Here is a 17,943-nt window from a genome sequence, read left to right as displayed (position 1 = left end):
AGGGGAAGGCGGGCGATATGAGGTTTGGGGAGATGGGTCCCCATGTCCCCTGCCAGGCCCTGCCAGATTTGTCATGTTGTGTGGTGAATTGGGGGCTTAATGTGATAATGTCCATAGTGTACTGTAAGTATGTTTAAAATAACCTTCTAATGTGATCTTTAATTACAAAGATCTAAAGCTACACTGAATGACTGGGAGATTTTTCTAGCTTTACACTTGTTGATATCTCTGGTATGGAGAAATGATCTGTACGGTTGATATTTCTGGCTTCTGAGCATGCTCCTGTTCCAAGACAGCTAATCTGATTTTTAGTCGAGAGTAATGAAACCATGCTGACTGGAGCAATGTTGATGGAAAACTAAAAATAAGTCTAATCAAAAACAAGCTATTAGAACAATTTGAAGTATATGATAATGCAGGTGGTGGAGAAATGTTACAAGTCATCCAAAAGGGTATATTATCAGGAAAAGTCTAGTAAACGTAATTGCTTGGACAAACTGCTTTGGCTCATCTATATGTACTTTTCATTGTAAATCTAACAGTTTTGTTCTTGACCCTTGTTCATCTTAGCTTTTAACACCATGAGTAAGGGACCCTGACCAAGGGGGTAACACGGTGTTTGTTTCCAGCAAGATATGACTGAATCATATCTGATTGAAGTAATGTTAAGATAAATACTTTCCTGAATCCTATCATATTGACTGAGCTTTAATATTCCATACTTGGGTAAAGTGATAGATGTATATTAGCTTTTCAGCTCCAAGGGTTTTTGGAGGAGGAAGATATATGAGTATATTTATTTCAGGGCTTCATTCCTGGTTATTGGATAATAATTACTTTACGGAATCACCTACTGCTGCTTTTATCATTTTTAATTATCTATCAATCATCTTTTTTCCACACAAAGTGTGGAAGTGCCAGGGAGGAGCAATTTCAGAAGTCGTTCCTGGAAAGTCCCGTTTGAGCATACTCCTGGATTAAACTCTAAATTTAGTTGATGAGATTTCAGTTGTGGTGTTACAGTTGAGGTAAACGTAATATGTGAATCCATTCTTGGAGATGTCCAATCTGGCTAGAGAATAGTAACTTCTGATTAATTATGAAAACTGCAGATGATTCAGAATATTGAACTCACATTATTGATTGGGGCAGGGTACTGGAAACTATTCTTGGAACCAGACTGTTGCAGCCCAGCCACCTGCTTGATCCCTTTCTCACAGAAACACCACACAGATCATTAATAATAATAATAATAATAATAATAATAATAATAATAATAATAATAATGATAAGTTTATTAAGAAAACAGTATCTAATATAAAAACAGTTACAAAATAGTGTTTAAAATAAGCAGACTAAGCATTCACTAAAGTACCAGCAAAACCCAGTATGCAAAAGCAATTTCAATGTTACATCCAGGAGCTTAACAAAAAGCAGTGATCAAATCTGAATATGAATTCCAAACATCACTGGTGGCAAAAGCAAGAAACTGTAATCCAAGGTTTGTTGCACTTAAACTAGAATTATATCCAAAATCTTGAAAACATGAACCTGACCATAATTCAAAGGCTTGATACTTGAACTTGAATTATTATCCCAGAGACTTGAAACTTGAAACAAGATTTGTAATCCAAACAGAAGGCATGGAATTTAAAGAGGAAAACAAGATACAGACCCAAGAACAGAACTTCTAACTTGGAGCTCCCAAGACAGGCAACTTGACACATGAAAATCCAATATTGATCTCCGTACCAAACATTCACTCCAATTCATTTAGAATACTCCCTCTTGCCCATGACATCGCTCTTTCTCACACCTGGGTTCCCTTTGTTTATCTTTGAGCTTCTGGGAACAATGAATGAATCTCTGTTTCGCATTATCCCTTCTGATCTGTAAACGCTGAGTTATTGGTAAACCTCCTGTCTCCCCCACATTCCTTTCAGAATCAATCCCTAGCCGATTTTCATGAGAATCACTGCCTGTTTCCCTGATAACAGATCTACCCAAAACATTCCCATTGTCTCAAAAAACACTTTCGCTTTCCCCCACAGAAACATCAGGCTCCAACAGAAATCCCTGTCCTCATCCTCAGAAACTTCACAGACCTCATATCAGATGTTACTTAACTTTGGATCAAAATATTTGACTAACCATATTCTTCTATACAGTGTCCCAAATGTTGCCATACATAGGGGAAATGGAGAATTGTAACTAAATGTACATTTATTTACAAAATATTCATTGCAAAATTTTATAAAATTTTCTTAACAAATTAGCCAAATTTTTCTACACACACACACACAAAGTCTTCTCCCTCACTCGTGGTGAACATGTTCCAAGATATCTGTTGTTATACAAGTAATTGTTCATTTTCTTATGTATGGAGACTTTTGGAATACCCTGGAGAGTTGTCACAGATATTGTGATCTCCAAGAGAAGCTCTTTTATCTGTTCTTTTACTACTACTAGCAAAGGCCCATTGTATATCAGAGGAACTTCTCAGATTCTGTTACTTTCTGCCATAAATGAAGAAATTCCGCACGTTTACTTATTCATCTGGAATGTATGAATTTCTTGAGTGAACTTTAAGGAGATTGTTATGAAAGTGAGTTATGGCTACTGAGGAAGCCATAACTCACTGAGGACGGTAGGTTTTAAGGTGAATTTGAAAATGACTTTTGTTCAGAATGATCAGAATGATCAACAAAAGTGATTGGCAACTTACAGTTCTGTAAGGAAGGTAGCTGGTCAGAGGTCTGGGCAATAGATTTGAAGTGTACATCTTTACAAAGGAGATAAGGTTTTATGGTGGCCATTCATGAACTGTTGCATCCAGTAGATAAGACTCCAGAAAATCAACAGATGCTCATGCTAATTGAACTGCCTTCCTGCTGGTACTCTCAGCTGAATCCCATACTAATTATCTCTTTATACATATTCCAAATGTGATCTATTCTTTGACTAGTAAATGGTTTCCTGAAAACAATGGGGATTTATAGCCTAGTGTCACCTGGTTTCCCATATTTTGCTTTATCCTTTGACCAATGATTAGGCTGGAAGGGGACAGAAAGTCATCAGTACACACAACCCATCATTAGAACAGTCTCTGTTCACAACAGTGTACTTTGTTCAAAAAAACAGAAAACACTATTACAACAAATGTGTCTGCAAGACACTTTATGACATTGAAATGCTCATGCTCCTTGCTAAAAGTATCTGTTATCTGCAGATGTAATTCTAGATATGAGACAGTTATGTAATTGGTGATTCATTGATACATATAGTGTGTCTCATCACCAGCACAGCCTTTTGAGTCTCATCACTATCTGTTGAATGAATGTGTTAACTGCCTCGATTGAAAAGAAATACCTTCCAGGCTTTTTAAAAAGGTATATAATCTTTGACAGTGCATGCGTCACATATCACTTTAGCCTTACTCGAGCATGCATTAAGAGGGCTAAAATCAACAAGGGAGGAAGAACACACATGACACACACATATTCTTGTTTCTCTCTTGTAGAACCAGCAGAACTAATTGGCCCTACCTCCTCACAGCTCTTAGTAAGGCCCCTTCTACACTGCCATATGCAATCCAGATTATCAGCTTTGAACTGGATTATATGCCAGAGTAGAAGGGGCTTACGAAAAGGGAAATTTAAATGGAAGTGAACTGATGGCCTGAAAATGGTCACTCTCAACAGGGTAAGCTAACTGGGCTGTGAATATGCAGTAGGTCTATCCACATTCCTTCTTTTCTTCCCAGTCTTTTGCTTTTGTCCTGTGGTCTTTTTGATGAAATAAATAGGGAAGCAAGCACATTTAGCATTTCAAAAATTTCTAGTAGCTGTCTAGTGGTCTTTTTAAAATATGAAATTGCTAACAGTTTCTACAAATTAGACATTTTTTCTTACATAATGCAATATTTTTCAGTAGGAGCACACCTTGTGATTTCATAGATGTGGAAATCCCAACTCCAAAATGCCTACAATCCATATACCCCACTCCACAACAAAAGCAGAAGTGAGAAATCTTGGGAAATTATGAATAGCAACTCCCAGCATTTCTTATGCTGACTGAGACTGATGGCAGTTGCAGTCAAGAACATCAGGAGGGCTTCACTTATGTGGAGTTAGGGCAGCAGCATAAATTGGGAGGTAGTCCGCTCTGGCTCTTTTAAACTCTGATTTTAGTATGTTTTTTAAAAAAGCAATTTTTAGAGATTTTTAAAAGAAAGGCTAGAGTATTTCATTGGTTTTTAGTTATTTATGTCCTATTTTAAATTGTTTTTACCTATTGTATATTACATTGCCAGATGTTTATTTGAGAGAAAACAATAAATGCCATAATAAATAAATACATGTAGCAGTAGAATTAAACAAACATATAATGTACATAGCCACAAAACATGGCATCTGTATAATGCACCTAGCAAAAAGTAGTTCATTCAATGTTTTAAAAAGTTACTTTCACTGAAAAACAATTTTATTTCAATCACTAACTTAATCTTGACACACAGAGATATTAATAACTCCAAGAGCCTTGCAAATGTCTTGATTATGTGGCCAAATTGATACTGTATGAGATATATATTGAGTAATTGAACATACATATGAACATAGAAATTGACATATGGAAACCTAAATTACTGTTCTAGTTATGATGGAAATTCACATTGTGATATATATAATGTCACAATACTTTCAAATTAAAATTATTCATGGAAACAGCTTCTGTTGTGTGAACAAACAAGGTATGGGAAATGGCATATGCTGCTTCTGAGTTGTACTGTAGCTTTTGCAGTTTTGCAGAGCTTGTCCAAGAGTTGTCCATTTTGACCACTGCTGAGATTTACCTTTGATGAAGATCTGTGTTAGAGTATTTATCAATGTAAAATGTGAGTGGGACATTTGAAAATGAGTTACATGACTACCTAACTGACAAAATGAAATCATATCCAGGTACTGTGAGTCTATGGGCCTGAAAGTGTCCTGTGCTAAATGAAGAGCGTAGTCAGATGAAGAGGTATGTCATTTGTATAGGATGTCAATAGGGATATCTGGTTGTGTGGTGTAGGGTGCCCCATATTTTATTGAAAAAGAACACATAAGCAAGTTCATTTTTTGCAATCCAATAACATATTAGTCAGGAAAACAAATATAATATGCAGTATCTCATGAAGGTCATGTCCCTGGAGCTCTGGATATGATTCAGGGTAGCCAAAAGTTTGTTTGGGATGGTACAGTGCAACCCTTATATCCACAGGCATACGTCATCGACTTACCGATGATAGAAAAATCCACTGAAATGACCCCCCTTATACTGGAAGAATACCACATGAGGACCTAGAAAACTCATAGGAAGAACTTATTTGGGGGCAGCATGGATTAGTGAAACTATGGGTATTGATCCCATGGAGATAGGTGCCACACTATACTTTGTTCGTTACATTTAAAAAACACTGGCTACTGCGTTGGATGAGAACAGATGTATGGCATAACAATACAGTCTTTTTTATTGAAACTAGAGATTAAATTTAGGTAGTGTGAAAGTTTTTAAAAAAATCAACTGAACCCAAATTGTGAGTGTATCTAGTGCTTAGAGGGGAATAGAACCATCAGCATAGTGCAGTAACTCCCCTGTAATGGAAAAATCAATGGCTGATCTGAGTTTCAGTTAGTTTTTTTGTCTCCAGCTGAAGGTCAGAGAAGAACCATTGACCTTGCATCCTGGCAAACATCACCAGGTGTAAACTGATACCAGCATACACAATTATTCATCTAGTTTGCGGTTTCTGTCTTGAGAGTCAGTTGTGCTGGAGATCTAATGGTCACTGAGAGCATCTGGCTAGAGGTTTTTGGATACTTTGTCACTTCGGTCACTTTACTCAGAATCCACCTTGTCCCCAAGACTTCCCCCAGACTTAAGTTTAGGTACTATCTGCTGTCATGAAGTCTATTTTTCTTTTTACACATGGGCCACAGAACTACTTCAAGGTGGTTACTTAAGTTTGGAAAATACAGTGTACTTTGGTTTGGAAAATACAGTGATGCTTAATAGTTTAATTCGTTCCTTGATTGAGTTCTTAACTCAAAACACTCTTATCTCAAAGTGAATTTCCCAACTGAAATGCACTAAAATACTATTAATCCGTTCCGCCCCCCGACCCCTCCATTTTTTGTTAAATGTTTTTAAATTTAAAAATTACTTTATAAATAACTAATAATGTATAAATGCACATTCACATGGAACAATAAAAAAAAGAAAAATCATCTTTAAAATGGTAGAAACACCAAGTTGTGGCAAGAAAGCACAAAGTTAAGAGGTAGAAACATCATTTTCTTCATATTGTACCCATTCCATTCTCCCTCTATTTCTTCATGCAGCCAAACATATCAAGAATAAAAACTGCACAAAATCAACTAACCCAAAGTTCTTCAAATCAGACAAAAGGAAAGCAGACAGCAATCTCTCAAAGCAGACAGTAGCACAAGGCATGGAGGCACAAGGCCCAGAGGCTGCTCCCCTGAAGCCCCAAAGCTCTGTACTCCCACATTACAGCTCCTGCTGGAACTAGCTATTAACTCAAAATGCTGCTTGTATGTCAAAGTGAAGCCCTGGTTGAGCAATGGCTCTTAAACACTCTTAAGTTGGGACACTCTTACGTTGAGGTTCCACTGTACTGCATTTAGCTGTTCAAGGAGACAACTACTACTAAAGGAAGATGATTTTTCCATCACTGAAAGGGGAATCATATCACATGGAAGGTTCCATCCTCCTCCAAACACTAGGCAGGGCTTGTAATTTGACTATTTTAAGCCACCCTAAATATTTTTTTATGATGTCAGAAGTGAACAGAGGGTACAAGTTGTAATGTATTTGAAAACACAAAGTTTAAAAAACTTGGCATTATACTAAATGTCAGGAGCCCCGGTTGTGAAGTGTGTTAAAGCACTGAGCTGCTGAACTTGCAGACCGAAAGGTCCCAGGTTCAAATCCCGGGAGCGGAGTGAGCGCCCGCTGTTGCTGCAGCTTCTGCCAACCTAGCAGTTTGAAAACATGCCAATGTGAGTAGATCAATAGGTATCGCTCCGGTGGGAAGGTAACGGTGCTCCATGCAGTCATGCCGGCCACATGACCTTGGAGGTGTCTACGGACAATGCCGGCTCTTCAACTTAGAAATGGAGATGAGTACCACACCCCAGAATCAGACATGACTGGATTTAACGTCATACTAAATGTCCTTTGACCAGTAGCTGGCCACTTGAGTGCCTCTGGTGTTGCTGTTAGAAGGTCCTCCATTGTGCATGTTGGCAGGGCTCAGACTGCATTGTAATGGGTGGTCTGTGGTAAATATGAAGTTTATCTCTCCTTGTATCCATTCTCTTTATGCACTTTCACTTTGCAAACATGGCTTCCTTGCCTTTCTTTTCTTCTCATCAGACAACTTCGGCTAAGTTTCCCAAAATTTGAAGTCTCTAACTGCAATAGTTGCTGATCTAGACCCCCTTATCTGATGGGTAGTTAGTCAATGTGCGCACGACATTTAACAAAATGCCTTTTTTGAGGGGTCTACTTAATGGTTGCATTGCAAAACAAAAACGTATCAGTCTTATAGAGAAAAAAATTCTCTTTCAGATGATACTATTCACAAGCACATTCAGCTAGACTCTTTTTTTTATTAGTGGGCTTTGAATTTTGGTAGATTTTACCATTTGTGCTGAAAATGCCAAATTTGAAGAGATCCTGCAGGGCGGTTATAAATGCTGGGTAGTTGCAAATTTGGCAGTATTATGTCCAGCACAAGCATAATGGGGTTGTTGTATGTCTTTCGGGCTGTGTGGCCATGTTCCAGAAGTATTCTCTCCTGACATTTTGCCCACATCTATGGCAGGCATCCTGCCCACTGTGTATGTGGCATGGGTGTCTGCTCACACAGACAGCCTCCGGCCTCCAACAGGTACCTCACAATCTCAGAGGATGCCTGCCATAGATTGGGCGAAACGTCAGGAGAGAATACTTTTGGAACATGGCCATACAGCCCGAAAGACATACAACAAGCCTGTGATCCCGGCCATGAAATCGTTCGGCAACACAAGCATAATGCTTGGTCAAAATTTCAAATCTGTATCTTCATTTGCATTGAAATTGTTGCAGTCAATCTCTTCCTTGCCCTTTCTATTCCTCCCTACCCCATAACTGTAGCTGCTCAGGAACTACCCACTCCTCGTATAAAGACAGGCTGGTGGTCTCCTCTTAGCACAGTGGTTCTCAACCTGTGGGTCCCCAGCAGGCCTGTAGCGAGGGGGTGGTTTTAGGGATTCAACCCCCCCCCCCCCGAAAATTTTCAGGTTATAAAAAAAAAACTGGTTTACTCATGAATTTTAACTGGTTAACCAAATCCCCATGCTAAGTCTATGAGACACAAAACATTAAGGGTCCCTCCAGGCACTATCTCAAGCAGATATTGACAGGTTTGTAGCGGGGAGGGGTGTGTGCTATGGGTTAACCCCCCCCCCCCGAAATTTTCAAAACCCCTCCCGAAATTTTTTTCTGGCTACGGCCCTGGTCCCCAGGTGTTTTGTCCCACAACTCCCAGAAATCCCAGCCAGTTTACCAGCTGTTAGGAATTTTTGGAAGTTGAAGGCCAAAACATTTGGGGAACCACAGGTTGAGAACATTGTCTTAACATGCCCGACCTTTCCATTTCCAAAAACCGCAAGGGAGGGTGTGGGAGAGAAGCTGGGTCCTCTTTCCCCATCCCACAACTCTGCCTGTCCAGGAACTGCCCTATAGGTGTGTGCCAGGCGGTTACATCTCCTCCTGGTGCGCCTAGCCTCTCAATTTCCGAAACCAGAAGGGGGTTCGGGGGTGGGGGAGATAGAGACAGACAGCAGCCTGGCTCCTTTGGCTAGTGCATCTTCTTCCTCCAGGGCACTCAAACGTGCCGCAGACTCCCCTCAAAAGCCAGAGGGTGGGCTTAGGCTGGGGACGGGTTATGGGGGGGGGGGGCTTGGGACCAGGGCTGGGCGCGCAGAGACGCGTGGCGGGGAGGGCTCGCTTTGTTCTCGGTGGAAAGCGTCTCGCCTTGGTCCGACTAGCGCGCCTCTCCTACAAGGGTGGGGAGGGGGAGCCCCTCGTTCTCTCGGTCTTGCTGGAGGAGGAGGAGGATGGAGAGGCCGGCGTTGCAGGCTGCTCTGCGTCAAGGGAGGTGCGGCTCCCTCCGCCCTGCCTTTCCCCCTCCCTTCCTCCCTCCTTCCCTCCCGCCTTTCTCTCCGTCTTTAAACGCCCCTGCATCGGAAGCGCCGCGCACATGTCCGTCTCTTTCCCCGCCACCTCCCAGAGCAATACATAGACACAGACACACAAACACACAGACCTAAAACCGCTGCCCTCTTTCTCAGTCCCTCCCGCCCTCCCCACAAAGCCATTGATCCTTCTACTGGCCACATCGCGGGCACTGCGGGAGAGAGGAGAGGAGAGAGAGTCGCCCAAGCCACGCTGGGCGCCTTTGGACAGAAGGTAAGACTGGCGGGATGCGGGGCGGGGGGGGGGGAGTGTGTTGTGTGTTTGTGTATGTGTGTGCGATGGGTGGGGTGCCTGGACACATCCGAGGCAAGCCAGCCTCGTGGTCGCCTGGACCACACGCAAGCCGCCTCTCTCCAGGGAAAGGCCGCTCCATCCCACGGAAGACATCCGAAGACATGGGGGGGGGGGTTACCTTCCCTTGTGGAAAAGGTGGGCAAGGGCAGCGGAAGGAGGGGCCCCAGCGCCCGCGTCGTGGATGGAATTGACAAGTGGGTCGGTTGGGAACAAGGCCGGCTTGGATGCTGTTGCTTAGGCAGCCAAATATGGGAGGCATCGAGATGATAGGCAAGCAAAGCCACCCCTACTTAGCATACAGCGTCCCCCCTCCCCTTTAGAGTGGCATAGAAAATAGAAGGACCAAATGGCTAAGTTCTTTGAGGAGAGGGATGCGGGGTCTTTCTAGTCTCCCTCCTCCTTGGCCCAAAGGATGCGGCCTTCTCCTCTCCCTCCTCTCCTGGTCCAGAGAATGTAGCCGCCTGAGGATGCAGAGAGAGCATCCTTCCCCTTGGGATGGCTCCCCTGACACAGCAGGATGGAGGCAAGGAAGGGAGAGGAAGCTGGATGGAGGGAATCAGAAACATGTGGGTTAGTAGGATTTGGGGGCAGTCGAGCTGGAGATGCTCTGTGCGGGCCCCCCACCCCACGCGTGGGCAGGCCGCCGGATCAGCCTTGGGAGATGCCTCCAGCTCTTTCCAGGAAAGCAAGATCTCCTCCTCTTCCTCGGCAGCTTGTAGTCTTTGGGGGGGGGGGATCTTTCTCCAGCGTGGCTGCTTCTTTAATTTTATTTCCTGGCATGTCTGCGTAGCCGGCATGCGTGGCGGGCATTTTGGTTCCCCCTTTTTATTTCATCAGATGGAAGCAGGGCATTGCAGAGGCCACAATCCAATTGCAAACCATGTTCCCCGTGGTTGAGGAGCCAACACCAGGGAAAATCCCATTTAGCACATGAGGCTACTCTAGAAGATCCAGGCCTTCCTTGAGCATGTCTACAGGGTAGAATGAATGCAATGTCAAAGGCTTTCATGGCTGGAATCACTGGGTTGCTGTGAATTTTCCAGGCTGTATGACCATGTTCCAGAAGCATCATCTCCCGACGTTTCACCCACATCTATGGCAGGCACCCTCAGAGGTTGTGAGGTATATTGGAAACTAAGCAAGGGAGGTTTATATATTTGTGGAAGATCCAGTGTGGGAGAAAGAACTCATGTTTGTTGGAGGCAAGTGTGAATGTTGCAAGAACACAGAAATGCTGGACCACTCTAACAGCCACCATGTCAGACTACACAGAGAAGCCATTGAAATCCACAAGCATGTGGACAATTTCAACAGAAAGGAGGAAACCATGAAAATGAACAAAATCTGGCTACCAGTATTTAAACACTCTTAAAATTGGGACAGTAAATTCTGAAAACATTCTGAAAACAGGGGAATTCCAGACAGGAAACAATCAGGGCCAGCTAACATACCCCAGCAAAGGATTCCCTCAGGCAGTAAGCAGCCAGAGCTTGAAGCTGAAAGGCTATTCTATACTAATCAAGGTGAATAATTGCAACATTCACACTTGCCTCTAACAGAAAAGAATTCTTTCTCCCACCCTGGACCTTCCACAGATATATAAACCTCCCCTGCCATAGATGTGGGTGAAATGCTTCTGGAACGTGGCCATACAGCCTGGAAAACTCACAGCAACCCAGAATGAATTCAGTTGGACACCTTGAATTGCCATGGCTCAATGCTATGGAAACCTGAGAGTTGGAGTTTGGTGAGGGCCCAGCACAATTTGGCATTGAAGACTCAAGTCATTGTGAAACTACAACTCCCAGGATTCCATAGCATCAGATGATTGCCATTAGAGTGCATTAATTCTACTGTGTGGATGCACCCTTTCCTCTTCCTCCACATGTGTATTGTGATTGTTCCTTTTTTTCTCCTGTTTGGCTGGATTCACACATACACGAAATCAGATGACTTCATTATTTTGGTTTTTAAAGACAAAACCGATCTCTGTTGAATAGACGCTTTGGATGTTCACACAGAATAAGAGATGGGCACACAAGATACCCTGCAAATTCTTTCCCAAGATTTTGATGTTTACAGGGGTGGGTATAATACCAATTTGAATCATTATTGTGTTGTCGAAGGCTTTCATGGCTAGAATCACTGGGTTGCTGTGAGTTTCCTGGATGGTATGGCCATGTTCCAGAAGCATCTTCTCCTGCCATTTTGCCCACATCTATGAACGGCATCCTCAGAGGTTGTGAGGTATATTGGAAACTAAACAAGGGAGGTTTATATATCTGTGGAAGGACCAGGGTGGGAAAAAGAACTCTTGTCTGTTGGAGGCAAGTGTGACCGCTGCAATTAATCACCTTGAATAGCATTAATGGCTTTGCCAGCTTCAAGGCCTGGCTGATTCACTAAATCCACAAAATGCTATGTTCAGGAAAGGACAAGAGGGATCCCCCACCTCTGCAGGAGTCTACCATATACCAAGCAGCTGTGGACAAGTCTACATAGGGACCACCAAACATAGCATTGCCCAAACACGAATCCAGGAACATGAAAGGCACTGCAGACTATCCAACCAGAGAAGTCAGCCACAGCAGAGCACTTAATGAACCAACCTGGACACAGTATATTATTTGAGAACACAGAAATGTTGGGCCACTCCAACAACCACTATGTCAGACGACACAGAGAAGCCATCGAAATCCACAAGCATGTGGACAATTTCAACAGAAAGGAGGAAACCATGAAAATGAACAAAATCTTTCTACCAGTATTAAAATAACTCTAAAATCCAAATAGTAAATAAAGAACAACACAAAACAGGGGAATCCAGACAGGAAGCCATCAGAGCCAGCTAACACCTGTCAACAAATTATTCCTCCACGCAGGAATCAGCCAGGCCTTGAAGCTGCAAGGCTTTTTAGTGCTAATCAAGGTGATTAATTGCAGCATCCACACTTGCCTCCAACAGAGAAGAGTACTTACTTCCACCCTGGACCTTCCACAGATATATAAACCTTACTTGCTTAGTTCCCAATATACCTCACCACCTCTGAGGATGCCTGCCATAGATGTGGGTGAAACATCAGGAGAGGATGCTGCTGGAACATGACCATACAGCCTGGAAAACTCACAGCAACCCAGTGATCTCTGTTGAATAGATGCCTCTGGACATTCATGGAGAATAAGAGACAACAACAACAGAGTCTCACTTATCCAAGACTCGCTTATCCAAGATTATGGATTATCCAAGGCATTTTTGTAGTCAGTGTTTTCAATATATCATGATATTTTGGTGCTAAATTCGTAAATACAGTAATTACAACATAACATTACTGCATATTGAACTACTTTCTGTCAAATTTGTTGTAAAACATGATGTTTTGGTGCTTAATTTGTAAAATCATAACCTAATTTGATGTTTAAAACCGTTTCCTTAATCCCTCCTTATTATCCAAGATATTCGCTTATCTAAGCGTCTGCCGGCCCGTTTAGCTTGGATAAGTGAGACTCTACTGTAATAATAATAAACCAACGCTTGGGAAGTGTCTTGTGATACAAAATCCAGCATATATATCTCATTTGCTGTGTCATACTCTTTCTTCTTGTCAATAACAACAACTACTTTATTTTTATAACCTGGGGGACTTGGGGCGGCTTACATGGGGAACCGAGCCCGAAACAAATATATACAAGGTATAAAATAAAATAAATGACAACAGTAAATTTAAAAGAGTTAAAATCACAGAGTAAAACATCACAATAGGCACCCAAGATGCCCTGTAAATTCTTTCCCAAGATGTTAATGTTTACAGGGGTGGGAAGAATACCATCACTATCCATCATCCACATTGTTGTTGTTATTATTGTTTCTTACACAACAACGCAATCCTGTTACTAGCCTGCCCACCCCACAACACAAGGTGTTTTAGAAAATCGGAGAAAGGGATTTTCTTTTGCAAAGCGATACAAATGCGGGATCAGGGACCATGGGATCAGGCCGTCGATCAGCCATTCATCCCAGCAAGGGCGGGCTGGCTGGCAACCGGCTTTGACAAGGACACCTTGCTCTCCTGAATCTTGGAGCCGTGAAGGGGCGGGGCAAGACTCGCGCGCAGTGACGTCACAATGTTTGGGTGGGTATGTTAATGAGCCGCTCAGCCTGGCGTCTACAGAGCTTTCTCCTCCCTCCCTCCCTCGCGTGTTCGGAACCTCACCCTTTCCTTATTACGAAATGAAAGGATAAGGCAAATAAGGCATACAATTGCATTGAGAACCACTGTGTGTGCAGACTTTTCCTCCCTCATTCTTTCCAGTGGTAGCTATTCCTTGCATAGGATTATTTGAAAATAATAATAATAATAATAATAATAATAATAATGCCTTGCCAAAAGATCTCAGCCGGCATTTGGAAACAATAGACATTGACAAAATTACGATCTGCCAACTGCAAAAGGCCACCCTACTGGGATCTGCACGCATCATCCGAAAATACATCACACAGACCTAGACACTTGGGAAGTGTTCGACTTGTGATTTTGTGATATTGTTTGCTGTGTCATACAATAAAATAATAATAATAATTAGACACTTTGAGTAGAATCGCTAGATTAGAAGCAGCTGACATTGGTAATGTTCTAACAAAGAACTGCCAAAAACTGTTAAAGTTAAACTAAACAGTCATTGTTGTTCCAGTACAACAATTGGAAAATATAATAGTACAGTAGAGTCTCACTTATCCAACATAAACGGGCCGGCAGAATGTTGGATAAGCGAATATGTTGGATAACAAGGAGAGATTAAGGGGAAGCCTATTAAACACCAAATTAAGTTATGATTTTACAAATTAAGCACCAAAACATCATGTTATACAACAAATTTGACAGAACAAGTATGTCAATATGCAGTAATGCTACATAGTAATTACTGTATTTATGAATTTAGCACCAAAATATCACAATGTATTGAAAACATTGACTACAAAAATGCGTTGGATAATCCAGAACGTTGGATAAGTGAGACTCTACTGTAACAATAATAGTAGTAGTAGTAATACTAATAGTCAGGATTTCCAAGCAGTATGCCATCATTTGGTTAACAGAGAGATATAGAAGAATAATATAACGTGCATTTATGATAAGTCTATAAATAGATAAATATGGACACTTTAGCTTTGTTTTTGGTTTTTGGTTGTTTTTTCTCTCTCCCTTTTTGATTCTTTTTTAATCGCAGTTTTCCTACTTTCTATACAATCGAATGTTCTCACTCTTTTGATGTTAATTTACTTTATCTTATAAGGTAAAACTTCAATAAAATATATATTAAAAAATTAAAAATCAAAATCAAATAATAATAATAATAATAATAATAATAATGTCTGAAATGAATTGCAAGGCTGAATCTATGCATCCAGCATTTTGTTGTCAAAGGCTTCCATGGCCGGAATCACTGAGTTCTTATTTTTTTCTGGGCTGTATGGCGATGTTCCAGAAGCATTCTCTCCTGACGTTTCACCCACATCCATGGCAGGCATCCTCAAGATATTGTGAGGTCTGTTGGAAAGTGGGGTTTATATATCACTGGAATGTCCAGGGTGGGAGAAAGAACTCTTGTCTGTTGGAGGAAAGTGTGAATGTTTCAATTGGGCACCTTGATTAGCACTGAATGGCCCTGTAGCTTCAAAGATTGGCTGCTTCCTGCTTGTGATTGTGAGGCAATTACAACCTCTGAGGAGACCTGCCCTGTCGGGAGAGAATACTTCTGGAACATGGCCATACAGCCCAGGGAATTCACAACTATCCAGCATTTATTTGCTGAGATGCTATACTTGTTAAGGCAATTCCTCTTTGGGGATCTAGTAGGCATTTTATAGAAGACAGGAGTACAATTTTACTATGCCTGTGTGTATACCAGGTATGAGCAAACTTGGCCCTCCAGGTGTTTTGGACTTCAACTCCCACAAATCCTAACAGCCGGTGGGAGTTGGAGTCCAAAACACCTGGAGGGCCGAAGTTTGCCCATGCCCGGTGTATACAAAGACATATGAGATTGCATCATGCATTGTCTCTTACTCCCTATTTTCTTAACAATACAGAATATACATGGATTAGGATTTTAACAATGCAATGCATATCCACACAGAAATAAATTCCATTAAAATTGAGTTTGAATATTTAAAACTGTACTGAACACTTTGACTTGTATTTATAAGTACTTATACACATGATTACATTGTTTTTCTTTCATTCAAGCAAAGACAGGGATAATGTCTTCCTTTTGCACCCAGTCTCTGGACAGATATCCCTTTGGAAATAAATGGTAATCATAACCTTACTGAAAAGGAAACATTGATGTCATATCCGTTTGGCAAATGTGAATCTCCACAAACATGTGGTGACCACCTTTTTGAAAACCACAAGTCAAGAAAAGCATGACCTTGTTAGAAGCCAATCCTTTGAACAAGTGATATTCAGAAGCATACATGTAATGGCACACAGGTAACTTGGCTGTTAAACTGAGGAACCATGTCTTTGAACTGCCAAGGACAAAGACATGCCACTACAAAAATATATTTGGTTAGCAGAGGATCGTTGTTTCTTTGAAGTTGAAATTGCAGTTGTAGTTGCACTTGTAATTACCCAAAAGATATACACTGCCTTGAAACCTCTTAGTTTAAAATATGCACTCAGAGATTAAAAAAAACAAAGTCAAAATAGCATATCTTGTTTACTCACAGACATCTTGTATTAATTCACCATACAGGCACATTTCTTACTAAAATTCAGTTATAAATAGGACAGAGTTCTTTCTGTGTTGAGTACACAGGGTATCATTCATAATCAATTGTCCTTGGTCTTTAGGTATAGTTGTATTCCTAAGTCATGTGTCTCTACTGAAGTCCAAACAGCAGCATGCATCCCCCTCCACTGAGGTGTAAAGCAGACATTGAATACAAAAATGGAGTCCTGAGTCCGAATATGCTCAGTACAATTACATGTCTATAACCCCTCCCACACCAAAGAGGTACAGCCCAATCAACATACACATAGAATACAGATTAGCCAATATATACATTAACAAATAAATAGTGAAAGGCTTGGGAGGTTGCTATTCCCAAGTTCCTAGATTTTAATGGGGGGTGTAGAGGGGAAAAGCCGAAGTTTGAATGTGTACTATGCTTCATGCACAAATGGGATGTTTAAATTCACACATGCATTTTAATAAAGCAAGTAGATGGAAAGAAATATATTTATCTTCAAATGATAAATCTATTTTATTACCATTGCATCCAAGGTCATATCATGAAATGTTTGAAGTAGTATTTTGGGCTGGGATATTAGACTGCGTTGTAAGATGTATATATCAAAAGAAGACTGAAAGTAAGTAGGCAGTTTGAATTGTGTTCTTTCTCTACAGGATTTTCATTTGAAAGCTGCTGTCACAGGAGGCAGCTATTGCATCAGTTCTGCTATGACTGGGCACTAAGATTTGCTTGGGTTTCCCCCTCCCACTTAGTGTAAAAAAATCAGCTGTATTGTGCAAAAATAACACAAAATTGCATCAGCACCCTACTGTAGATACTTGCTATGCAAATTAGTCCAGCAGCTTCATTTGTATCAATAGTCTGAATCAAAAATGAAATCTGATTGCTGTGTGACCCTTTAAGATCTGTCAAGTTTCTATTTCCTTATAATTATCTTCAATTCAAATTATAGTGGTTAAGCACTGTAATTATCCGGAATATCTGAAACATGTTTTGTACGCACCCAGATTTTTTTGAGTCTGAATTGGAGTTGAATATTTAGGAAATAACTTTAAATGATGTTCTCCTTGCAGGCAAAACTAGAGATGTACCAGCAAACACAGAAATCTTTGAGCTGTTCAAGTAAATCCATGTTTCTTTTTTCAGAACAGAGCTGACCTTTTTTACACAGAGGCAAAATCTTTTGTGTCAGATTTTCCCAGTGTCTTCATCCCCTAGAAGTGAAAAATATCAGGAATATAAATATTTCATGGTACAAATCAACACTGCAAGAAGCCATTGGAATAGGACAGTTCTAGGAGATAATGTTAGCTTGTAATGGGTTGCTGTGGGTTTTCTGTGCTGTATGGCCATGTTCCAGAAGCATTCACTCCTGACGTTTCACCCACATCTGTGGCAGGCATCCTCAGAGGTTGTGAGATTTGTTGGAAACTAGACAAGTGGGGTTTCTATATCTGGAATGTTCAGGGTGAGAGAAAGAACTCTTGCTTGCCTGAAGCAGAAGTGAATGTTACAATTGGACAGCTTGATTAGACTTGAATGGCCTTGCAGTTTCAAAGCCTGGATGATTCCTGCCTGGGGGCCAT

At 41.2% G+C, this 17,943-nt stretch overlaps 1 protein-coding gene across 1 annotated transcript in view; it reads left to right on the top strand.

The window, feature by feature from the left end:
* The first annotated feature begins 9,154 nt into the window (after positions 1 to 9,154).
* Positions 9,155 to 17,943, top strand: part of slc6a15 (solute carrier family 6 member 15) — a 51,909-nt gene continuing 43,120 nt past the window's right edge. Inside the window, exon 1 of the mRNA XM_003221120.4 lies at positions 9,155 to 9,519. The gene's annotated coding sequence lies outside the window, so the exon portion shown is untranslated. The remainder of the gene's footprint in view (positions 9,520 to 17,943) is intronic.

This window comes from Anolis carolinensis, chromosome 5 (genome assembly GCF_035594765.1).
Source record: "Anolis carolinensis isolate JA03-04 chromosome 5, rAnoCar3.1.pri, whole genome shotgun sequence".
NCBI classification, from domain to species: domain Eukaryota; kingdom Metazoa; phylum Chordata; class Lepidosauria; order Squamata; family Dactyloidae; genus Anolis; species Anolis carolinensis.
Note: the sequence above shows the minus strand (reverse complement) of the source record. Positions and strands in the feature narration are given on the sequence as shown.